The following is a 27,794-nucleotide window of genomic DNA, read 5'->3' on the forward strand; positions in this document are numbered from 1 at the left end:
TTAATGGCAAGCAACTTTAGTGTTACAGAGTCATGAGCAAAAGAAAACAAACATTTGCCCTGTCCAGATTTCAAAGAAATAATGAAGAAAATGGATAATCAACCCTTGTGTGACATTGGGCAAGTATTTTAATCTCTCTAGGCCATATTTTCCTCACCTATAGAATGATGGCATAAGACTAATTGACCTAAAATCCCTTTTAGCTTTAAATCTTACATTCTATGATCTTAAGAAATTATTCTGATAAAATATAATGAGGAATATTGTTTAATCTCTCAGGTCAGAAGAATTATCTTCTGGCTTATTATACTAAAGCTTAATTATGAATTTTACACAATAAGCAATATGTTCATATCCAATGTCAACCAGAAGTCTCTATTTGGCACTTTAGATAAGAAGTCAAAAAGTGAGTGGGACATCAACTTTCTTAGCTATTTACATATCGGCTTTACAGAAAGGGATTCCATTTAGTCCTCAGATTTTGGCAAACTACATAGTTCAATGACAATGATAATCACACCACAAAGAAATTAGGAAATATTTTATATTTTCTTGATGCACATATTTTATAAGCTCAAGAAAATTTGTTGTGTTGTATACATTAAAGTTAAATATGCAGCAAGGATTCCATATCTCAATTATAGTCATCCTGAAGGCAGAAAAACCCTAAAACCTCTAGTAATACAAGCAAGGCATTAAGAAATTACCTGAGAACTCATCACTGTCATAAGTCTTGATTTCATAAAATTCCATAGTTTTCTCATGGCCATCTTCATCTCTTTATTCCTTAATGTGTAGATAGTGGGGTTCAGAAAAGGAGTGATAGATAACTGAGTCAAAAAGGGCAAAATATTTGTCCACTGGAAATTCAGGAAAAGGCTACACATAGACAAAGATGCATGGACCAAAGAACAAGATCACCACAGAGATGTGAGCTGACAGTGTAGAGAGGGCTTTGGATAGCTCCCCAGAAGAGTCCTGCACAACAGTGACCAGGATGATAATGTAAGAAATGATTAAAATGAAGAAGGCTCCCAGAGAGATGAACCCAATGTTGGCAGTAATCAGGAACTGCAGTCTGTAAGTGTCTGATGAACCTAGGGAAATCACAATAGATATGTCTATTTTGTTAGGGGCACAAAAGGGCAATTTTATTACAAGAGCAATTGGAGAAAGGAGTGAGTGATTCCAATTGTCCAGGAAATGATCATAATCAATATGCATTGTTCTAGGTTCATAATAGTCAGGTAATGGAGAGGCTTATATATTGCAATGTAGCTATCAAAGGCCATAGCTATGAGAAGCACCATTTCAGTAATTCCAACAGCATGAACAAAGAAGATCTGAGAAATACAACCTTAAAAAGAAATGAGTTTCTGCTTCCTGAAAAGGTCATTAATCATCCTAAGAGTCACAATACATGAATCAATTATGTCAATAAAGGAGAGGTGGGCCAGTAGGAAGTACATGGGAGATTGTAAGTAAGAGTTAGAGACCACTGCTAGCACAATCAGAGCATTCCCCAGTACACTTGCCAAGCAGAGCACAGAGGAAAATACAAAAAGAATAAGTTGCATCATTCAAGAATCGGTGAGTCCCAATAATACAAACTCAGAAACCATAGATTGATTTGCTGCATCCACTATCTAAATCAGCATGACTACTTCTACAGTAACCTAAAAGGGAAAAGAGTGAAAAAAAAAAAAGAATCAGAAAAAGAGGAATAACTGGGAAGTCTAAGAAATGTGCATGGCTTTTATAATTACTGCCTCACAACAAAACTATCAATAATAAAACATACATTAGGAATCACTATTGGTACTCAACTTTCTTCTCAATACTAGGCATTGCTATATGTGCCAATTCCTGCCAGTAGTTCCAAGCCCACTGAAACACAAAATAGACATTTATCCCTATCTTCATGAATGCTATTCTGACAATTATTTTAGAATGATTAATTCATGGATTTAGATATATGTTGCCCAAATTTAGTTTCATATATTTATAGAATTAATGTCATTTTGGAGTTCAAAGAAAACTTGAAAATTAAATCAAGTTCAATGCTTTCATCTTAAATCTATGAAAACAAGTTCACAGAGGTTATCAGCCAAAATCTGATTCAATACATATAGTTCCTGATATGTGCTAGTTCTACCCTTAAGTAGACATTAAAAAGGATTTTCACTATGTGTACTCTTTAAATATATGTTCTCGTACAGTGTATTAGTTAGGATAATTGCAGTGTAGAGGGAAATATGGCAAATCTGGTGCCAGAAAACTTACATTCAATCCCTAATTCAGTCATAGTATGAGGGATTAGGTAATTAAATTAACTCATCTTTCCCTCCATTTTTTTAATCTACAAAATCAAGAAAATATTATCTGTTCCACCTAACCATTAGCAGGTGGTTCATAATAAATGTATTATAAATTATATAAAATTTTAGTTCAAATTTTATTATTGGAACTATAATTACTCACAATTTTATAGTGCTTTAAGGCTTTTGAAATGCCTTCCTCACAATGACCCTGTGAGGAAAGAAATACAAATATTATTTGTTGATTTTTACACATAAGAAAAATAAGGATACTTGACCATGATGATACAAATATTCCAGATTACTTTCCATTTCTAATTCCCTGAATCCAATACAATACATTGTCCTGTATACCCCAATAATATCAATTTTGTATTTAAGATCCCAAACTACATGATGGAAATGATCCTTTTAATACACTTGACACAGAGAGGCACTTAATATCACCTTATTTCTTACAAAAATATTAAGACCTACAGATAGGGAAGGAAGTTTAGATAGATATTCTATCTATTTGCCACCTACTAGAATAATATTCAATTCAGTCTTTATAAATGATTCCTCAACTCATGAAATTTCTACTTTCCATTTAACTGTCTCTCTGTAATCTGCTGTTGCTAAAACAATCCTATTTTCCCCATCTAGAAAGAGAATCCAATTTTCTAGGCACTGGTTTGGTATAAATTATGAGTAGAATTAATTTCTAAACTAAGCAAGTAAATGCAAGAATTTATTATATCTTCTTCCTTTCTAAATCTCTCTAAAACTGGAAGGAGCAGGAGTAGCCAATAGTGATGAAGTCAGGTAAAATTATTAAGGGGGCAAATGGGACAGAAAGTGAAACATAATGCAAGAATGTTTGTGGTAGCCCTCTTTGTAGAGCCAGAAACTGGAAACTGAATGGATGCCCATCAATTGGAGAATGGCTGAATGAATTGTGGTATATGAATATTATGAAATATTATTGTTCTATAAGAAATGACCAGCAGGATGATTTCAGAAAGGCCTGGAGAGACTTACATGAACTGATGCTGAGTGAAATGAGCAGGACCAGAAGATCATTATATTCAACAATACTATACAATGATCAATTCTGATGGATGTGGCTCTCTTCAAGAATGAGATGAACCAAATCAGTTCCAATAGAGCAGTAATGAACTGAACCAGCTACACCCAGCAAAAGAACTCTGGGAGATAACTATGAATCACTATATAGAATTCCCAATCCCTCTATTTTTGTCTGCCTGCATTTTTTATTTCCTTCACAGGCTAATTATACACTATTTCAAAGTCCGATTCTTTTTGTACAGCAAAATAACTATTTGGACATGTGTACATATATTGTATTTAACTTATACTTTAACATATTTAACCTGCCATCTGGGGGAAGGGATGGGGGGAAGGAGGGGAAAAAGTTGGAACAAAAGGTTTTGCAATTGTCAATGCTGAAAAATTACCTACGCATATATCTTATAAATAAAAATTATAATAAAAAAAAGAAAGTGAAACATAAGAGTTGAAAAAAAGCAAAAGCTAAAAATCTGATTTAGGAATTCAAAAAGAGTGAAAACTATAGAATAGAAACTATTAAAATGAGGCATTTGACTACAGAGACTAAAAGAAACAAGAAACATTGAGTAAGAAATTGAGTGCCAAGGTAAGGAATAAAAAAAATTAAAAGGTAAAAATTAAGAGGAAGAGGCAGAAAGAGAAAAGGAGAAAAATGACATCAGGAGGCAAGGGATAAAAGCTGATATAGTGGGGGAAAAGAAACATTATATAATTTAGATGTGGCAATATTTTTTTGAAATCAGGTAAAACAGCTCCCTAATTTTAAGGTCACACAATTAAAATAGGGGAATATTTTGAACTCTACAGTAATAGATATTTGACTAGAGATCCTATGTCTTCAAATCTAAGGTCCTATTCATTATATACTTCAAAACTCAGGAAGATAGAAATTAAGCTAAAAATTGCCTCACAATATGCCTTATGACCACTACCACATTATAAATTCTTTAAAGTTTGGACAATGTTTAGGCCTCTTTGTATCTCCCCTAAAGTCCACCAGAGAGCTTTTTACACTAAACAATAAATATTTTTTACTCCATAAACCGAATGATGAATAGAAGTAAAGGCAAACAAATTAAGAGAAAAGGGAAAAATCAATAGCATGTTATTTACAATACAGATTATAGGGAAGAAAAAAAGAGCCATATAGATGAAGAAGGGTTTACAATGATGTTACTGGTAACTATTTTACCTGGTTTATGAAGGGGCAGCCACATTTTCAGAGATCTAATAATATCAGCGAGATTAAAATTCTCTCTTACTATAAAATATCTTCTGAAAGAAAGGGTTCTCTGTAGCTTTTCCTAATAGTAAAGGTAGGTAATTAGCCATTGCTGAGATGTGGGAATAACCATTGTGGGTGGGATTTACTTGACCTGGGAAATCATGCCATTAAAATACCTTCCCAAAGGTAAAAATGTTAGGTGGTATATATAAATAGAAAGGGATGCACCAAGCTATTATTTATACTATTTTTTTTCATCTTCTCATATCATTTCACTCATAGTTCATATAAAAACAAAATGAAGAATATCTAATTAGGTCTAGCAATTGGATTCTGTTTTAGAAGGTAGAAAGAGACTCATGATATGAGGTAGGACAAAAAAATATAGTGAGAATAATCAATCCCATGATGTAGTAGCATCATTCTAATTCAATGCATATTTCCATTAATCTGAAACAAATTACCAAATTTTATACAGTAATAACTTCAAAAGATGAGATTTGTGTATAAGATTTTTTTTTATTCTCACTAATTTTGACCTAGCTGTTGTAGTATATGCTTTATTAAATTTAGAGCAAAATGAGAAGGGTAACAGACAACTGGTCAGAAAGAGATGGCAGAGGTCTATTTGCTGGCACTCAGGACAGGATTCTTTTTCTACACTCAGATTAGAATCACTTTCCTAGGACGCAGTCCTAGGGTAAAAGGGAGCACTAGCATACCCAAAGCTTGCAGCCGCAGTGGAGCAGAGATCCTATTCAGGTGCCAGGGCAAAAGAAAAAAAATAGTTTTTATGGTCATTCATAGACAAGAAAAAAGGCCATGAAAATAGTAAACACACCATACTACTTGGAAGAATTGAAAGCATATAGACCATCAGAGCTAGCCCTGAAAAATGATATACAAAATTCCTGAAGCTTGGGACACTAAACCTTCCACCCTGGAAGCAGAGGTTAACTTAGCAAAGAATTAAAAATAAAGAATTAGTCTGGAAAATGAACAAACAAAAGAAGAAAAATATCTCAATCCCAGAAAGTCCTCTTGGAAGATCTAACTAAAAAAAAAAAACAAAAAACTCCTTAAAATTAGAATTTGGCAAATGAAAAATAATTACTTATGAGATCAAGAAATAATAAAGCAAAAACAAAAGAATCAAAAAATGGAAGGAAATGTAAAATATCTCATTGGAAAAATAACTAATCTGAAAAATAGATCCAGGAGAGATAATTTTTAAAAGCTAATAGAAAAGAAAAGGACAAATGTAGGTGGGGATGTGGAAAAATCGAGATACTAATCTTGTAAGTGTGAACTGATTCAATCATTACTTACAGCCAGTATATCCTTAGTCTTAAGCTCTAGAAAAAACACAGTATGCTACAAAGTACACTAGCTGAGAAATCAAGAAACCCAGGTTCAAGGTCTAACTGTTATTAACACTGCTTATACTGTGGGATTGTGGCAGGAAATGCATCAAATATCAGGAGAGCATTCTTTAGTTTATTGAAAAGAGTCCTACATCTAGATCCTGATTCTGAATCAGCTATTACTGCCTGTGGAATCTTGCATATGTTGTTTAATCTCTCTTGCCTTCATTTCCTAATCTATAAAGCAATGGCCTATATCATCTCTTAAATCCTGTATAGTTTTAGGTCCTATGATGAATCAATCAATCTGTAAATATGTATCAATACCAAGCATTTTACTAGACGTTTGGAGTAGAAAATAAGACAAAAGACAGTCTCTGCTCTGAAAGACCTTCCAATCTAAAAAGGAAAAAACATACAAACATATACAAACCAAGCTATATACACAATAAATAGGAAATAATTAACAGGCATAAGGCACGTTTTATTAAGAAGGGTTGAAGAAGGGGCAGCTAGGTGGCACAGTGGATAGAGCACCAGCCCTGAATTCAGGAGGACCAGAGTTCATATCTGGTCTCAGACACTTAACACTTCCCAGCTATGTGACTCTGGACAAGTCACTTAACCCCAGCCTCAGGGGGAAAAAAAAAAAAAAAAAAAGGGTTAAAGAAGCCTTCCAATAAAACATTGGACTTTAGTTAGAATTTAAAGGAAGTTCATGACACAATGAATTCCTTGTGGCCTATTTATACAACATAATTTAATTCTGTACAGGTTTTTTAATTATTCCATGTCTTAATCTTTTATTTCTCCAACTCTATCTTTATACTTTTTGCAAAATAGAATTTTGCTTTATTATGTAGTACAAGTTATAAAACAGACACTTAATAAATGGATGGATTGACTGACATCTCTGTCTTCTAAAAGTTATTTTGTAGGTTGCTTATAATTTTGTACCTTACTCCCTTATTCCCCACCCCCACTCCTTCAAAAGAAAGGATTTATTTTCACTTCATTATTTATTAGTATTTATTAATAGTTATTGTTTTGGAGCAGATCAAATACAAAGAGAAGAAGTCTATATGATTAAAATTTGTTTGCCAAGATACTTAAGGACTTCTCAAACAGAGAGTACCTTGACACTAATATTATATGTTTCTAACTTAGGAGTAGACAGCCCTTATTTCCCATGCTCTATGAAGCCCTGGCAAGTGCCAAACAGGATGAAATAACAGAGAAAAAAAAAAAAAAGAAAGGAAGGAAGTAAAGTAAATGTGATGAGAATAAGGAATAAAAAATTTAAAAATAAATTTCAATGACGAAAAATGTCTATAATAATAAGGAGGGAGGGAAAAGACCTAAGAAATTGGGGGAGGGGGAAGATGGTAAAAGATTCCAAAATCCAGCGAACCTATAAATTTAGACACTGTCTTTAAGGCTTCCTAATCAATCAATAAACACTTATCCATTCTTTACCATTGAATGTGCCTTCCTAATACAGAACTAGGAGCCAACTCCCAGTGATAAATAGCTACTCTTTAATCTAATTCTAAGCTTTTCTTACGGGAGCAGAAAGATAGCATCTCCCAAACTTGATTCTATGCACTGCTAACCTGGTTCATCCATTTTTTATTAATTCACACTTCTGTAATAAGCTCCTTAATGGTCTTTCTGTTTCCCCCTTTCTATCTAAGTTAGACACAATTGAGATGCACTGTTCCTAAGGAGAAATTCTAATCACATCACAAAACTCCCAATAGTCTCTATTCCAATACCCAATATTAACTGAATAAAATTCAGATACCTTTTTTTTTTTAAGTCAATTAGTATTTATTGAGCACCTTCCATGTGTCAAGCACAATTCTAAGTGCTAGTTATAAAGGCAAATAAACAAACAAAACAACAGTAGCATCAAGAAGCTCACAGTTGAATGAGTAAGCAAAGGGAAGGAGGACCTGTTGGGAACAAGTAACAAAGTAAACAAAGGCATGGAATAGCAATAGTCCAATTTAGTCTAATCATAGACTACATGGAGAAAAATAATGCCAGATAAGATTTTTTTTATTATATATATATTTTTTATAATATTATCCCTTGTATTCATTTTTCCAAATTATCCCCCCCTCCCTCTATTCCCTTCCCCCGATGACAGGCAATCCCATACATTTTACATGTGTTACAATATAGTCTAGGTACAATACATGTGTGTGAATATCATTTTCTTGTTGCACAATAAACATTAGAATCCGAAGGTACATGCAACCTGGGCAGACAGATATTAGTGCTAACAATTTACATTCACTTCCCAGTGTTCCTTCTCTGGGTATAGTTATTTCTGTCCATCATTGATCAACTGGAAGTGAGTTGGCTTTTCTTTATGTTGAAGATTTCCACTTCCATCAGAAAACATCCTCATACAGTATTGTTGTTGAAGTGTACAGTGATCTTCTGGTTCTGCTCATTTCACTCAGCATCAGTTGATTTAAGTCTCTCCAGGCCTCTCTGTATTCCTCCTGCTGGTCATTTCTTACAGAGCAATAATATTCCATAACCTTCATATACCACAATTTACCCAACCATTCTCCAACTGATGGACATCCATTCATCTTCCAGTTTCTAGCTACAACAAAAAGAGCTGCCACAAACATTTTGGCACATATATGTCTCTTTCCGCTCTTTAGTATTTCTTTGGGATATAATCCCAGTAGTAGCGCTGCTGGGTCAAAGGGTATGCACAGTTTGATAACTTTTTGGGCATAATTCCAGGTTGCTCTCCAGAATGGCTGGATTCTTTTGCAACTCCACCAGCAATGTATTAGTGTCCCAGTTTCCCCACATCCCCTCCAACATTCATCGTTATTTGTTCCTGTCATCTTAGCCAATCTGACAGGTGTGTAGTGGTATCTCAGAGTGGTCTTAATTTGCATTTCTCTGATCAGTAGTGATTGGGAACACTCTTTCATGTGAGTGGATATAGTTTCAATTTCTTCCTCTGAGAATTGTCTGTTCATATCCTTTGACCATTTATCAATTGGAGAATGGTTCGGTTTCTTATAAATTAGGGTCAGTTCTCTATATATTTTGGAAATGAGACCTTTGTCAGAACCTTTGTTTTTAAAAATATTTTCCCAATTTGTTATTTCCCTTCTAATCTTGTTTGCATTAGTATTATTTGTACAGAAACTTTTTAGTTTGATGTAATCAAAATCTTCTATTTTGTGATCAATAATGATCTCTAATTCTCCTCTGGTCATAAATTCCTTCCTCCTCCACAAGTCTGAGAGGTAGATTATCCTCTGTTCCTCTAATCTATTTATTATCTCCCTCTTTATGCCTAAATCATGGACCCATTTTGATCTTATCTTGGTATATGGTGTTAAGTGTGGATCCATATCTAATTTCTGCCATACTAATTTCCAGTTTTCCCAACAGTTTTTTCCGAAAAATGAATTTTTATCCCTAATGTTGGTATCTTTGGGTTTGTCAAAGATTAGATTGCTATAGATGTACCCTTTTTTGTCCTTTGTATCTAATCTGTTCCACTGATCTACCGGTCTATTTCTTAGCCAATACCAAATGGTTTTGGTGACTGCTGCTATATAATTTAGCTTTAGATCAGGTACACTTAGACCACCTTCCTCTGAGTTTTTTTTCATTAGATCCCTTGCAATTCTCGACCTTTTATTCTTCCATATGAATTTTGTTGTTATCTTTTCTAGGTCATTGAAATAGTTTCTTGGGAGTCTGATTGGTATAGCACTAAATAAATAGATTAGTTTGGGGAGTATTGTCATCTTTATTATATTCGCTCGGCCTATCCAAGAGCACTGAATGTCTTTCCAATTATTTAAATCTGATTTTATTTTTGTGGCAAGTGTTTTGTAATTTTTCTCATATAATTCCTGACTTTTCTTTGGTAGATGGATTCCCAAATACTTTATACTCTCAACATTTGTTTGGAATGGAATTTCTCTTTGTATCTCTTGCTGTTGCATTTTGTTAGTGATATATAAAAATGCCGAGGATTTATGTGGATTTATTTTGTATCCTGCCACTTTGCTGAAATTTTGAATTATTTCTAGTAGCTTTTTAGCAGAGTCTTTGGGGTTCTCTAAGTATACCATCATGTCATCTGCAAAAAGTGATAGTTTAATTTCCTCATTTCCTACTCTAATTCCTTGAATCTCTTTCTCGGCTCTTATTGCCGAGACTAGCGTTTCTAGTATTATATTGAATAGTAATGGTGATAGTGGGCAACCTTGTTTCACTCCTGATCTTACTGGGAAAGGTTGCAGTTTATTTCTATTGCATATTATGCTTACTGAAGGTCTTAAATATATGCTCCTGATTATTCTAAGGAATAGTCCATTTATTCCTATACTCTCAAGAGTTTTTAGTAGGAATGGATGTTGGATTTTGTCAAATGCTTTTTCTGCATCTATTGAGATGATCATATGGTTCTTATTAATTTGATTATTAATATGGTCAATTATATTAATAGTTTTCCTAATATTAAACCAGCACTGCATTCCTGGAATAAATCCTACTTGATCATAGTGTATTATCCTGGAGATGATTTTCTGAAGTCTTTTTGCTAATATCTTATTTAAAATTTTAGCATCAATATTCATTAAGGAGATTGGTCTATAATTTTCTTTCTCAGTTTTCGATCTACCTGGTTTAGGTATCAGTACCATGTCTGTGTCATAAAAGGAGTTTGGTAGGACTCCTTCATCCCCTATTTTTTCAAATAAAAATTCAGATACCTTAAGAGGAAGGAGGAGAAAAGACCAGGACCAAGAATCTGACAGTCAAAGTTTCTCTCTTTAAGTCTTGGTATCCATATCATTATCACAATGACTTGGAACATTTTTGTGGGTTTGAGGGGGCAATAGCAAAAGCACCTGTCTTTTTATCTAGATTGGAAACTACTTTCAGCGACATAGTTTGGTTAAGATTTAAAAGAAGCAGAATTTAGCAATGTCTGGAACAGCATAGGTATTTTAGAATGATTGATGAGTTTTGACTTGTTTACATGACTCCAATACACATCTACATGATTCCAAGTCCAAGGTTTCTGTCCATTTGGTCACACTGCTTCTTGACTCACATAATTTAGGTATACAATGAATATTTGCAGAATTGAATTAAAATTAGCTTAAACACTACTTTTAGAAATTAAATAAGCAGTAGCCTTTTTGCACGAATTGAGTGGGTGGGGATTTGTTTTGTTTTGTTTTGTTTTTTATTATAGGGGAGGTTTGTACGTGAAGGAAAAAGTAATCAGTAAAAAATGGAATTAAAGATCCAAAAAGAGATCAAATTGATAAATCATTTCCAACAACTGATAAAAGCAAAAGGAGATAATTTCAAAGACACAGATAGGAAAATTAACCAGGGAAGATGTTATCTCCATGGTTCTTTCTCTAAAATGAGAAAGTAGAAAAGAATGGGAAAAGAGTTGGCTAAATATTAAGGTGGTATGGTGCAGTGAAGGTGCAAAGTGGAAGAGAAGGAAGCTCTTAGTAGATGGTTTCAATTTTCTTAATAAAGTAAGAGACAAGATCACATACAAAGTGTTAGAGAAAGTAATATAAGAGGTTGATAAATTTGGAAATGGCTTAGAACTACCACTACAGATATGTAACTAAGGTTTATAGGAGATGAAGAATAATTAATAGTAATAGGATTTTAGTTGAGTTGCAATAGGACATTAGCATTTTGTGACTGTCTTCAGAAACATTAAACAGTAGTATTGAACTAAAAAAAAATCCAATAATAGAACATTGCCACTTTCATTCCAGACTGAGGAAAAATCTAGAAATCATTAGATTCTGCTTTTCAAAAGAGCTTATCATAGAAATGCTTGACCATGAAATACAGACAGCATAAGGTAGCAAGTTAAGATGAACAAAGAGGATAGGAAGGAGAGAAGGATAAACATTTTCATTGAGAAAAACAAAATTCTATTAATTTTGGAGGAGATAAATTATTTTTAAATTTCTATCATTGTTCTTATTTCTCTGTCACATCTATCAGGAGATGAAATTGTTTTCTTTCTAGGTATGTATGACCATGTCTCCATAGCATGGAATCCTTCACATTGACCCCCTCCCTTTATGTATTTAACTTCTTCTTTCTGTTGACTCTTTTCCTTGAAAAGTCCAATTCCAGATCTAGCTCCACTCCCAATCATCATTGTCCCATCTAATGAGTGATGTTGCTCCCAGTATCATCTATTCACTCTGAAACATGGAGGTCTGGCCAATATGATCTTCTGATGATACAGTTTTTCTGTTGGAAAATTATTCCTATGTCTCTCACTTTTCACTATCACAGGATCTATTTCAAAAAATCAGCCTTCTAACCATTTGTAGGAAGTAGAAGCACTAAGAGCATTATAAAACTCTACTATGTGCAGAAAGAAAAATTAGCAGCTAAGTGATGTAGAGAATAGTTTTACCAGCTTGACATCATTTCACCAAAGGACTTGTCTCTTAGGATTATGCTGGTTTTCCCATATTAACTAGTAGGAAATGTTAATAAAGGATAACTAGGAAGAAATGTGAATGTTCCTTATGAAAAAGGCCCTTTGACCCTTTTCTAGTCCAATTTATCAGCAAAGATATATCTGAGAAACATGAGAAACAAACACATTTTCAGACTTTAAAATTAAATCAGTACCTTTATTACACCAAATTTCATCGGGCTACTAGCAGTGAATTTAATAAAGTAAAAGAAAAAATACATAGAAATTCCAGATAAAAAATGAATCCTACATCATGAGGTCTATAGCATGAATCACATAAGAAATTAAAAGAGCTTTATGTTCATCCAAACTGAGGAAAACCCCAGGATGAGAACTTCCTCTACTCACCCTAGAAACAGATCTATGACTTTGTACAAAAATTGGAGACTCATTTTTAGTCTCTTCCCTCTCCAAACTTTCTTTCATAGAAGAGTCAAATGCATTTTACTAAAAGCCCAAGTCTGATCATGTCATTCCTAATAAATTTAAATGGTTTTTTAATGGTTCTAAGATGAAATGTAATCTCCTAGATGAGCTGTCATTCCTATCTATTCCACTTCCAGTCCAAACTGTATGCTGACAGATAATCCTCCTAATGTAAACTCCATATCACCCCCTTTTTAAGAATATGACAGTGGATAAAGCAGCAGACTTGGAATGAGAAAGATCTGTGTGTGAATTCTGCTTCAGGCACTTAATAACTCTCTGAATAAATCAATTAACTTCTTTGTACCTCAGTTTCCTCATCAACAAATGAAGATAATAATAGCACTTACCTCACATGATTTGAAGATTATTGAAATAATATATGTAAATACTGGATCTCCCACCTCAATAATGTGATTTTCAAAAGACATTTCTAATTTCAGTCTTTAGGACAAGAAGCTAAAAAACCTTCCTTCTAAGCTGAGTTTAGGTACCATTTCCTACAGGAACTCTTTCCTGATACACTGAGTTGTTAGCATTTTCTCCCTCTTAAAATAATATAAACATATAGTTTTGTATATTATAATATCTTTGAATCACATTGTGGTTTTTAGAGAATTTTATTGTTTGAACTATTTTCTGTCTTCTCAAATGTAGATGGAATGGAAAATTGTCCACTAGAAAGAAATTGTTAGTCAATTAGAATCAATATAGAAACTTGAAAGAAGTTTAAGAAGCAGAACAGGAGAACATTTAGATTAGTAATTTATATACCATTATGAATTGTGTGCAGAGGAGATATTATCAAATATGGGGTCCTAAACTTAGAGCCTTGGAACCTGAGTTCAAATCCTAGCTAGGTAGAAAGAAGAAGGAAGGAAAGATGGAAAGGAAGGAAAAAGGGATGTAAGGAGATAGAGGTGGGGAAGGAAAGGAGGGAGAAAGAAAAAGTATGCTTAATCTGTATTCGGACAATATTAGTTCTTTCTTTGGAGGTAGATAGTATTTTTATCATGAGTCCTTTTGGGTTGTCTTGAACAATTTTATTTCTGAAAATAGCTAAGTCATTCACAATTCTTCATCATATAATCCTGCTGTTACTATGTAAAATGGTCTGCTGGTTCTGATCATTTCACTTTGCATCAGTTCATGTAAGTCTTTCCAAGTTTTTTTTATGAAATCATCCTGCTTGTCTTAGAGCAGAATAATATTCCATTACAATCTATGTGAAAACTTGTTTAACCATTTCCAATTGATGGGCATTCTCTCATTTATCAATTCTTAGCCATCACAAAAAGAACTGCTATGTGGCAGAGACAAGATGGCTGAGTAAAGGCAGGTATTCATTGAACTCTTCCTCAAACCATTCCAATTTCCCTTAAATAATGACTCAAAACATAAAAACTTTAGAGCATCAGAACACAAAAAAGAATGAAACATATTCCAGCTGAAGACAATTTAGGTCAACAGGAAAAGTCTGTGGGAAAGGGTAGGAGCCATGGACTACTATTGTCCTAAGAAAATGGTGAGCAGAATATTCAAAGAAAAAACTTCAAAGTTTCTCATGAACTCAAGCAAAGTGAAATGTACTATGTACAAAGTAATAACAATATTGTGAGATGATCAGCTGTGAATGATTTTGCTATGCTCAGCAATATAATGATCTAGGACTACTCCAAAGGACTTATTATGAAAAATGCTATCCATACTCAAAGAAAGAACTGATTGTGTCTGAACATAGGTAGAAGCATACTCTTTTTTTTTTAGCCATAATTTTTCTTGAAGATTGTTTTGATTTGTTTTGTTTTGTTGGTTAGGGGGTAGGCTGAACGTCTATGTTTTCTTTCACAACATGACTTTTATGGAAATGTTTTGCATAATTTCCCATGCATCTTCTTAAAATGTAGTCAGGGAGAGATTCTGGAAATCTGGAAAAGTTTTAAAAACAAATGTAAAAAATGTTTTACATGCAACTGGAGAAAATAAAAATATTTTTTTTAATTTTTGAAAACTGATATTTTTATACAAGTAGGTTCTTTTATCTTTTTTAAAAATTTCTTTGGAATACAGACCGAACAGTAGTTTTTGCTAAGGAATGCACACATTTATAGCTTTTGGGGTATTGTTCCAATTGCTCTCTGGAAAGATGGGATCAGTTGACATCTCATCAATAGTACATTAGTGTTGTAGTTTTACCACAACCCCCACAACATTTATCTTATTTGTCAAATGAGTCAATCTGATAGATATGAGGTGGAATATCAGTTTTTTTTTAATTTGCATTTCTCTAATTTATGGTGATTTAGAATATTTTTCCATATAACTATATGTAGCCAAAACTGCCTGTTATTATCCACTGACCATTTATTAACTGGAGAATGAATTGTATTCTTATAACTGATTCAGCTTTCTATGTATCTGAGAAATTAGTCCTTTATCAAAGATGTTCTCTGTAAAAAATAAAATTTCCATTTTCTGTGTTCCTTCCAATTTTGGTTATATTGGTTTTGTTTTATGCTACATGTTTTTTTCTTGATTCCCCTAGTTGCTGTCTCTGTCTTGTCTAATTCCTCTCTTTGTATCAATCTGTGTGTATCTCTTTGTAACTCTCTGTATTCCCACAACCTCTCTTCATTACTTTGTTATATATATATATATATATATATATATATATATATATATATATATATATATACATATATGTATATATATATATAGCATATGCTATATATATATATATATATACATTTATATATATATATATACATATATATATCAAAAAAACCAATAAAATTTAAAATAAAATAAAAAGAAAGATGGAATTAAATTACATCTTAGAGAAAGTTCGTGAAATGTCTTGATTATTTGAAGTAGAGAGAACACTTAACCTAAAGAGAATATGGCCTGTGTTTGAATGTTAATTCTAACTGTTACTATTTACCAGACATATCTGGGCCTAATTTTCCTAGTTTGTAAAATGTAGATAAAGGCTTTAATGAGATGATTCCTTTAGCCCTATACCTATCATCCTGTGATTCAAGTAATTTGTGAACTCCTGTGAAACAAAAGAGACAAGAATTATGAATTTTATCTGCCCCTGTCATTTCTCAAGAGTTTTAGGTAGGTCTTTTGACATAATTATTTTGTCATTTCCCATATTGATGGTGCATAAATTTTCTGTTTCTAACTTGATCCTACTTGCATTTTTATTGTGTTGGACTTCTTAGGGCAAAAGATAGAGATGATGATAAGTTTTTCACAAACTCCTTTTTACAGAATTCTATCTTGTTCTTGATTTCTCTCCTCAGGCTTCTATATTAAAGTCTTTGATTAATGTTAATATTTTTATTTTATTCTTTACACTGTTTTAGCTTCTTGTATCACCAAAACTCAAGTATGACAATGTTATTCACCACTACACCCATTTAATAAACTTCAGTGGCTGCCTATATAGTCTACAGAATCAAATATAAAATCCTTTGTTTATGATTCAAGGTTCTTCATATCAAGTCCCCTCATCTTTCCAGTTTTCTGACACTTTATTCTTATTTTCTGACACCACATATTTTGTTATCTAATGACATAGACTTCCTTTATATTCTTCATATAAAACACTATCTTCTAACTTCATACATTTTCTTTGCTATTTCCCACACCCAGAATATTCTTCCTCCTTATCACCACTTCTTTAAGTCACAGTAAAATTCCACCTTGCTCAGTTAGCCTTTATTATTCTCCTTCATTCTAGTGCCTTCTCCCTGCTGATCATTGACAGTTTATCCTGTAAATATATAACTGTCTACATAATGTTTTCTTCATTAGATTCAGACAGTACAGTATGATTGGCTCTGCTCATTGTCTCAGCAGCATTGCATCTGTCGCCACCTTTAGGAAGAGAATGAAGAGGAAATCACAATTATTTTGAATAACATTAATATTCCAAAATTCCCTTCAACAAATACTTAGTAAATGTGTGACACAGAACTAGTTCACATGATGGAAACTAGGCCTTGCCTCAACTTCTCACGGCAATATATATGTATAGCACTTTATCTCATGGTTACATGAAGCCTGGAGGACACTTCCAAAGAGTATTATTTTTTATTAACACCATGGCCTTCTATAACATTCCTCCAATTTTTGTCTGAGATAGGACCGATCTGAGGAAAAATATGGAGGAACAATTTGGGTAATGAACCAAAGCAGAATGTGAAAAGGAAAAAAAATGATTTTCATTTCATTCATATATTCATGAATGCTATTCTGACAATCATTTTAGAATGACTAATTCATGGATTTAGATATATGTTACCCAAATTTAATTTCATATATTTATAAAATTCATGAAATTTTAGAATTGAAAGACTACTTGGAAATTATATCTAGTCCAATGCTTTCATCTTACATCTATGAAACAGGTTCATAGAAGTTATCAGTCAAAATCTGACTTTATACATATAGCTCAATATATGTGTTAGTTCTATCCTTAAAGAGACATCACAAAGGATTTTTTCTATGTTTACTTTTTAGATAAGTGTCCTTGTAAAGTGTATGTTAGAATAGTTGTGATGTAGAGGGGAAAATGGCAGAATTGGTGTCAGAAAACTTACATTCAATAACTACTTCAGTCATACTATGAAAGATTAAGTAAGTAAATTAAATCTCTTTTCCCTACATTTTTTTAAATCTACAAAATCAAGAAAATATTATCTGTTCCACCCGTTAGCAGGTGATTCATAATAAATGTTTTATAAATTTTATTATTGCAACTAAAAGTACTTACAATTTTATAGTACTTTAAGGCTTTTGAAATGCCTTACTTACAAAGACCCTGTGAGGAAAAAAGTACAAGTGTTATTTTTCCAATTTTATAACATAAGAAAAACTAATGAGACTAACCCATGATGACAGAATATTCCAGATAAGTTTTCAATTAAGGTCCCTTAAATCCAAGGCAAGTCTTGTCCTATCCACCCATTTCTATGTTGTCAATTTTTAAATTAATTTTAATAAATTATTTAAGATCTTACACTATATGATGGGAAGTATTTTTTTAAATTCACTTGACATGGAGAGGCACTAAATATGACTTTATTTGTAATAACACTGCTAAAATCTACAGGTAGGAAAGGAAATTTAGATAGTCATTTATTCCATCTATTTACAACCTACTAGCATAACATAAAATTTGGTCCTTATAAATGATTCCTCAGCTCATGAAATTTCTTCTTTCTATTTGACTGTCCTTCTCTAATCTGCTGTTGCTAAAAACAATACTGTTTTTCCCATCCATAAAGAAATTTTATAGGCACTAGTTTGGTATAAACTATATGTGGAATTAATTTCCAAACTAGCAAGTAAATGCAAGAATTTACTATGTCTTCCTACTTTCTAAACCTCTGCAAGAATGGATGAAGCAGAAGTGGCCAAAGGAGATGGAGTTAGGTACAATTATTAGGGGGGGACAGACAAATATCTGTCATTAGAACAAACAAAATGAAACATGAGAGTTGAACAAAAGCAAAACTAAATGTCTGGTTTAGGAATTCAAAAAGAATGAAAACTTAAGAATAGAAACTATGGAACTAAGGCATTTGGTCATGGAGACTAAGAGAAACAAGAAACATTGAGTAGGAGTGCTGATGTAAGGAATTTAAAAAAAAGGTAAAATATAAAAATTAAGACAAAGAGGCAGAAAGAGAAAAAGAAAAAAGAAATGACATCAGAAGGTAAGGGATAAAAGTTGATATAACTAGACAAAGAAACATTATACTATGGGGAAACTATATAATTTAGATGTGGAAATAAGTTTTTGAGGTCAGATAATACAGCTTCCTAATTTTAAGATCAAACAGTTAAAATAGGATGAAATTTTGAACTCTATAGTAGTAGATATTTGAAAGAGATCTTATGTCTTCAAATCTAAGGAACTATTCATTTATACTTCAAAATTCAGGAAGATAGGAATTAATCTTAACATTGCTTTACCATATGTCTTATGACAACAACTACATTATAAATTCTTTAAAGTTTCGACAATGTTTAGTCATCTCTTTATGTCCCCTAAAGTCCAACAGACACCTTTTTAAACTAAACAATAAATCTTTACTCAATGAACTGAAAGTTGAATGGAAGTAGAGGTAAACAAATAAGGAGAAAAAGGAAAATCAATAGCACAATAAATACAATACAGATGATAGGGAAGGAAAAAGAGTCATGTAGATGAGGAAAGGTTTACAAAGATGTTAGTGGTAACTGTTTTACCTAGTTAATGAAGAGTAACTCAGCAACATTTTCAGAGATCTAATTATAACAGAGATATTAAAATTCTCTCTTACAGTAAAATATCTTTTGAAAGAAAGGGTTCTCTGTAGCTTTTCCTAATAGTAAAGGTGGGTAATTAGCCATTGCTGAGATGTGGTAATAACCATTGTGGGATTTGCTTGACCTGGGAATCATGGAAAATAATGGTGTTTTTTCCCAAAGGTAAAAATGTTAGGAGGCTTCTTAAATAATGAAAGGAAAGGAGAGAGATAAGAGCTGGCTGATTTAATGAAATGAGAAGAAATTCATTTGGTGTTAAATAAGCCTCAATAATCAAAGGACTAGCAAGATAGAGTTGGCTAATTGAGATAAACATTAGTGAGAAAATCATAAAAATAAAACAATATATGATTTGAAAGGAACTAAAGAGAATATCCAATCCAACCCAACATACATGATCAAATATCCCTTTTAAAACATCTCCTACCTTAACACAATATACCAAGATAAGATCAAAATGGATCCATGATTTAGGGATAAAGAAGGAGATCATAAATAAATTAGAAGAGCATAGGTTAGTTTACCTCTCAGATTTGTGGAAAAGGAAGGAATTTGTGATCTCTTAAAGAAGAACTAAAGATCATTATTGATCATAAAATAGAAAATGTTGATTACATCAAATTAAAAGGCCTTTGTACAAACAAAACTAATGCAAACAAAATTAGAAGGGAAGCAACAAAGTGGGAAAACATTTTTACAGTTAAAGGTTCTGATAAAGGGCTCATTTCCAAAATATATTGAGAATTAATTCTAATTTATAAGAAATCAAGCCATTGTCAAAGTATATGAACAGACAATTTTCAGATGAGGAAATTGAAACTATTTCCACTCATATGAAATAGTGTTCCAAATCACTATTGATCAGAGAAATGCAAATTAAGACAACTCTTAGATACCACTATACACCTATCAGATTGGCTAAAATGACAGGAAAAAATAATGATGAATGTTGTAGGGGATTCGGGAAAACTGGGACATTGATGCATTGTTGGTGGAGTTGTGAACGAATCCAACAATTCTAGAGAGCAATTTGGAATTATGCCCAAAAAGTTATCAAACTGTGCATGCCCTTTGATCCAGCAGTGCTATTACTGGGCTTATCTCTCAAAGAAATACTAAAGAAGGGAAGGAGACCTGTATGTGCCAAATTGTTTGTGGCAGCTTTTTGTAGTGGCTAGAAACTGGAAAATGAATGGATGCCCATCAATTGGAGAATGGTTGGGTAAATTATGGTATATGAATGTTATGGAATATTAAAATGTACTGTAAGAAATGACTAGCAGGATGAATACAGAGAGACTTGGAGAGACTTACATGAACTGATGCTAAGTGAAATGAGCAGAACCAGGAAATCATTATATACTTTAACAATACTGTATGAGGATGTATTCTGATGGAAGTGGATATCTTCAACAAAGAGAAGATCTAATTCAGTTTCAATTAATCAATGATGGACAAAATCAACTACACCCAAAAGGAACACTGGGAAATGAGTGTAAAGTGTTTGCATTTTTGTTTTTCTTCCCAGGTTATTTTTACCTTCTGAATCCAATTCTCCCTATGCAACAAGAGAACTGTTCAGTTCTGCACACATATATTGTATCTAGGATATACTATAACATATTCAACATGTATAAGACTGCTTGCCATCTAGGGGAGGGTGTAGAGGGAGGGAAGGGAAAAGTCAGAACAGAAGTGAGTGCAAGGGATAATGTTGTAAAAAATTACCCAGACATATGTTCTGTCAGTAAAAAGTTATAATTTTTTTAAAATCTCCTACAAGTAGTATTCTCAAAGATTTCAAATATTTTAACTTCCTCCCTTAGAGTGACATTTTCTTTGAGCACAAAGAGCCACATAAAAGATTATAATAAGAAAGGCATCTAATTTGTAGCTCTGAATGGCAGTGACCAAATGATGCTGCAGAAATAAGAAACTGCCAACCTGAACTCAATAACAAATAAATTATCTCCTAGAATTGTTAGTTTTTCCAGGGAAACCAAGGAAAGAGTACATTAACAAAGAGAAGAGCATTTTTTTGAAGACTCATAATTGTCTTCATCAATTTAGTGATTTTTTTCCAGCGATATGAATAAGGAATAATCCTTAGAGAACATTTAACAATGCAATCTCAGAAATGTAATAATAACTATACAATTTCCAGAATTCAGGTGTGTGGTTTATACCATTTAATCTAGAAAATGAGAAAAGAAACTACATGGATGTTTCATCTTGAAAAATAAAGACGCAAAATATGGCATTCACACAAATCTCAATTTAATCTAAAAAAAAAAATCCACCCTAAATAAATAACAAGCAAAACAATGTGTTGATGTGAAAAGATGAGTAAGATGATTTTGGTCAAGTTAAGTTAATGAGCTCCAATGTGAGTAGGCCCCAAATTAGAAATGGGTTGATTCTAAATTTATCTTCCAAGTTGGTTTAAATGAAAAAATAAACCACATTAAACACTGCATAAACATAAATACATGCTCTAACAAACATATGTATAATCTAATACATACGTATTGATAAAGTTATGTTTTCATGTATACAACATTCAAATCTACTGTCTTAAGCTCTCTCCAATCTCCAAATTCTTGTTTTCAAATCTGTAATTGAAAATTCCCAATTGATCCCCTTAGGAATTCAAAATGAACAGTTCACTAAATCAAATTCATTTTCTTCCCATACAATTTCTTTTTCTAGACTTTCTTCTTGTGGAAATTAGAAGTTCTTCTCATCAAGTCATTTAAGAAATATTTCTGAAACTCACAAACTGGATACATACTCTTTTTCTTGACAATTGCTTTTCTTTGTTCCTTAGTGTGTAGATGACTGGATTCAATAAGGGAGTCAGAATTGCATCAAAGATAGCCAGATATTTGTCCAGATGTGATGAATTAAGTGGCCATGCATTGAAAAAGATAATTGTACCAAAATACAAAATTACCACAATGATGTGAGTTAAAAAGTGGAGTCTTTTTGAAAAACCACTTGATGAATATTTTTGAACAGTGACTAGGATGAAAAAGTAGGATATGATAAAATGAGAAAGACACCTAAGGACATGAAGCCACTGTTGGCAGTGACCACAAATTGAAGTCTGTATGTATCTGTACAAGCAAATTTGATGAATTGAGGAAGATCACAATAAAAACTATCCAGCTCATTGGGGCCAAAGAAGGATAGGTTAATTACAAAAGCTACTTGGACCACTGAGTGGATGAAGCCAATGATCCAGGCAACAGCCAGAAGCAATGTGCATATACTAAGACACATAATAATCAAATAATGGAGAGGCTTGCATATGGCAACATATCTATCAAAGGCCATGGCTACAGTAGCATCATCTCCACATCACAAATCAAATGAATAAAAAACACCTGGGTGATACAGCCAGAGAAGGAAAGGACTGTGTTTTCTGAAAAGGTCACATATTTTTGGGGAAGTGACAGAGGAAATCCTCAAGTCAGTGAAAGAAAGGTTGGCCAGCAAGAAGTACATGGGAGAGTGCAAGTGAGGGTCAGAAGTCGCTGTAAACACAATGAGGGAATTTCCCAGCATCCTTGCCAGGTAGAACACAGAGAAAAACACAAAGAGCAGAAGCTGAATGTCCCAAAAATTGGAAAGTGCCAAAAACACAACCATTGATTCAATCAGCAAGACAACCTGAGAAATTAACTGTAGGAAGAGAATAAAGAGAGAATTCAGATTACTGAATATAATAATGGTACTCTAGAATTCAAGTCAATTCAATAAACACTAATCAAGGGCCAACTATGTGTGATACTATGAAAATCTGATAACATATCCTTCACTACTTACCATAATTCAAAAGATTTTTGTGAGAAACATCTGATTTAATCTATATATAAGTGTACATAAGTATAAAGGGATACATTAAGCTATTATTATTTATACTATTTTTTTTCATTTTCTCATACCATTGCACTCATACATTATATAAAAACATCTAATTAGGTCTAGCAATTGGAGCCTTTTCTAGAAGATAGAAAAGGACTCATGATGTGAAGTAAAACAATAAAAAAAAAAATGGTAAGAATAATCAATCCCATGATGTGGTAGCATTATTCTAATTCATTTGTATATTTCCATTAATCTGAAACAAATAGCCAAACATTATGTAGTAATAACTTCAAAAGGTGAGATTTGGCTATAAGATTTTTTTATTCTCACTAACCTTCACCTAGCTGTCATAATATATTCTTTTTCAGATTTACAACAAGATGGGCAGTAAGGGCAACAGATGACTGGTCTGAAAGAGATGGCAAAGACCTATTTGCTGGCAGTTGGAACAGATCTCTTTTTTTACACTCAGATTAAAATCATAGTTCTGGGAGGCAGTGCTAGGGTGAAGAGGAGCACTAGCAACAATCCCAACTACAGTAGAGCAAAGACGCTACTCATAGTACCAGGGCAAAAGAAAAAACAATGCTTATGGCCAGGAAAATAATAAATACACCATACTACTTGGAAGAATTGAAAGTATACAAACCATCATAATTAGCCCTGATAAATGATATACAAAACTCCTGAAGCTTGGGACACTAAGCCTTCCACCCTGGAAGCAGAGGTTAATTTTAGCAAAGAATTAAAAGTAAAGAATTAGTCTGGGAAAATGAACAAACAAAAGAAGAAAAATATCTCAATCCCAGAAAGTCCTCTTGGAGATCTGACTGAAAAAGAAAATAACACCTTAAAATTATAATTTGGAAAATGAAAAATAATTACTTATGAGACATCAAGAAACATTAAAGTAAAACCAAAAGAATGGGGAAAAAAAATGGAAGAAAATGTAAAATATCCCATTGAAAAACAATTGATCTGAAAAATAGATCCAGGAGAGATAATTTTTCAAAGCTAGTAGGAAAGAAAAGGGCAAATGTAGGGGGGGGGGGAATGTGGGAAAATCGAGATGTTAATTACTGTTAGTGGAGTTACAAACTGATTCAACCATTACTTACAGCCAGTATACTCTTAGTCTTAATCTCTAGAAAAAAATACAGTATGGTAGAAAGAGCATTAGCTAAGAAATCAAGAAATCAAGACCTAGGCTCAAGGTCTAACTGTTATTAACACTGCTAGAATAACTAAGAATATGCTGTGGGATTTTGGTAGAAAATGCATCAAATATCAGGAGAGCATTCTTTAGTTTATTGGAAAGAGTTCTACATCTGGGTCCTGATTCTGAATCAACTAGTACTGCCTGTGGAACCTTGCACATGTTGCAATCTCTCTTGCCTTCAATTTCCTAATCTACAAAGCAGTAGCCTAGGACTCTTAAATCATCTTTAATTTTAGGTTCTATGATGAATCAATCAATGCATAAACATTAAGTGTCTACTATGTGTGAAGCATTGTACTAGGTACTTGGGATACAAAATAAGACAAAAGACAGTCTCTGCTCTGAAGGACCTTCCAGTCAAAAAAGCAAAAAACATACAAACAAATATATACAAATCAAGCTGTATACACAATAAATAGGAAATAATTAATAGACAGAAGACACTTCTCATTAAGAAAGGTTGTATGTACAATGTTCTCCTGGTTCTGCTCATTTCACTTCTCATCAGTTCATGTGGGTCTCTCCAGCCTCTCTAAAATCACCCTGCTGGTAATTTCTTAGAGAATAATAATGTTCCATAGCATTCATATACCATAACTAATTCAGCCATTCTCCAACTGATGGGCATTCACTCAGTTTCCAGTTTCTTGCCACTACAGAAAGGGCTATCACAAACATTTTTGCACATGTGGGTCCCTTTCCCTCATTTAAGATCTCTTTGGGATATAAGCCCAGTAGAAACATTGCTGGATCAAAGAATATGCACAGTTTGATAACTTTTTGAGCATAGTTCCAATTTGCTCTCCAGAATGTCTGGATCCATTGACAGTAACATCAACAATGTATTAGTGTCCCAGTTTTTCCACATCCCCTGCAACATTCGTCATCTTTTCCTGTCATCTTAGACAATCTAAGAGGTATGTAGTGGTGTCTCAGAGTTGTCTTAATTTCTCTGATCAATAGTGATTTAGAACATCTAGAAATAATTTTTAGAAGACAGAGATGTCAATCAATCCAACCATTTTTAAAGTGTTTTATAACTTGGACTATATAATAAAGCAAAATTTTATTCTGCAAAAAGTATAATGGTAGAGTTGAAGAAATAAGAGATAGAGACATGGAATAATTTAAAAGCATGTACAGAATTTTATTGTGTTGTATAATATGGGAAGAAGGAATTCATAGTATCATGAGCTTCCTTTAAATTCCAACTAAAATCCCATGTTTTATTGGAAAACTTCCTCAACCTTTCTTAATGAGAAGTATCTTCTGTCTGTTAATTATTTCTCTGGATGTAGATGGCTCTCTTCATCACAAGATTATTGGAACTTATCTGAATCATGTCATTGTTGAAAAGAGCTATGTCCATCAGAATTGATCCTCTATAGTCTTGTTGTTGCCATGTATAATGATGTCCTAGTTCTGCTCATTTCATTGAGCATAAGTTCATGTAAGTCTCTCCAGGCCTCTCTGAAATCAACCTTCTGGTTGTTTCTTACAGAAAGATAATATTCAATATCATATGATGATCAATTCTGATGGACATGGCTCTTTTCAACAATGACATGATTCAGATAAGTTCCAATAATCTTGTGATGAAGAGAGCCATCTACACCCAAGAGAAGCCTATGGGAACTGAGTGTGGACCACAACATAGTATTTTTACTCTTTCTGTTGTTGTTTTCTTGCATTTTGTTTTCTTTCTCAGGTTTTTTTTCTTCTTGATCCAATTTTTACTGTGCAGCATATGTATAAATATGTATACACATATTGGATTTAACATATATTTTAACATTTAACATGTATTGGATTACCTACAATCTATGGGAGGGGAATTGGGAGAAGGAGGGAAAAATTTGGAACACAAAGTTTTGCAAGGGTCAATGTTGAAAATTACCCATGCATATATTTTGTAAATAAAAATTTTAATAAAAAATATAATAAAAATAGCAGCAAAAAAATTTAAAGTTGAATATTGACTTAAAAAATTTAAGTTCTTAAGTGGCTTGTTGTTTCTGGTCATGATTTTGTACCTTACTCCCTTATTCCCTACCAACCCCTACCAAAAAAAAAAGAACTTATTTTACTTCATTCTTTATTATTAATTAATAATTATTATTTCCAAACAGATCAGACACAAAGAAAAATCTGTCTAATTAAAATGTGTTTGCCAAGATATTTAAGGATTTCTCAAAGAGAGGGTACCTTGATACTAATATTATATATTTCTCTCTGAAGAGTAGGAAACTCTTATCTCCCAAGCTCTATGAAGCCCTGGCAAGTGCTAAACAGGAAGAAATGACAGAGGGAAAGAAAAAAAAAAGAAAGGAAGGAAGAAAGTAAAGTAAATGTGAGAGAATGAGGAAATGAAAATGTTTAAAGTAAATTTCAAAGAGACAAAATGTCGATAATAATGAAGGAAAAAAAGAACTTATACATTAATGGGAGGAAAAGGTGACAAAAAAAAAAAACAATTAAGTTATAAATTTAGACTCTGTCTTCAAGGTTTCTTAATAAATCAATAAACATTTTTTACTCTTTTACCATTGAATGTGATTTCCTAATACAGAACTAGGAACCAACTCCCAATGATAAACAGCTGTTCTTTAATCTAATTCTAAAATTTCCTTAAGGAATTATTCCTATTAAGCAATTATTCCATCCTCCAAATCAGATCCTGTGAATTGCTTCCCTGGTTCATTCCATTTTTATTAATTCATACTTCTGTAATAGTCTCCTTACTGGTTTTCCTCATTACCCCTTTCTATCTAAATAGACACTATTGACAAGCAATCTTCCTAAACTCTAATCTCTAGATTAAGAAGCTCTACTCACATCACAAAACTTCCTATAGTCTCTAGTCCAACACTTACCATCTACTGAATAAAATTCAAATACCTGAAGGCACTTTTTCCACTTAAGTGGAAGAAGGAAAGGCCTGGACATACATAGATTCTGACATTCAAAGTTTCTATCTTCTGTAGATACCAAGATTCATTGATATCCATATTATTATCACAGTGGGACACTTTTGTGAGTTGGAAGAGGCAGTAGGAAAAGGACCTACCTATGTTTTTATCTAAATTGGAAACTATTTCCAGTGACAAAGTTTGGTTAATATCTTATAAGAAGCAGAATTTAGCATAGTGTCTGGAACATAGTAGATATTGTTTATAATGATTGATGACTTTTGATTTGTTTACAGGACTCCAATAAATATCTTCATGAATCCAAGTCCAAGGTTTCTGTTCATTTGGACTGCTTCTTGACTCATACAATTCAGGCATTCAATGAATACTTATGGATTTGAATTGAAATTAGCTTAGACAACTTTTAGTAATGGAATAAGCAGCAACCTGATTGCATGAATTAAGGAGATGGGGTTTTATTTTTGTTTTTTTTTATTATAGGGGAGGTTTGCACATGAAGGAAAAGTAACCAGTGAAAA

The 27,794-nt window shown here is 32.8% G+C and overlaps 2 pseudogenes; both read right to left on the minus strand.

The window, feature by feature from the left end:
• Positions 1-695: 695 nt before the first annotated feature.
• Positions 696-12,683, minus strand: LOC141552790 (olfactory receptor 4F6-like; annotated as a pseudogene).
• A 9,326-nt stretch (positions 12,684-22,009) lies between these two features.
• On the minus strand, positions 22,010-22,908 carry LOC141552791 (olfactory receptor 4F6-like; annotated as a pseudogene).
• Positions 22,909-27,794: the final 4,886 nt, after the last annotated feature.

Source organism: Sminthopsis crassicaudata, chromosome 2 (assembly GCF_048593235.1).
Source record: "Sminthopsis crassicaudata isolate SCR6 chromosome 2, ASM4859323v1, whole genome shotgun sequence".
NCBI classification, from domain to species: domain Eukaryota; kingdom Metazoa; phylum Chordata; class Mammalia; order Dasyuromorphia; family Dasyuridae; genus Sminthopsis; species Sminthopsis crassicaudata.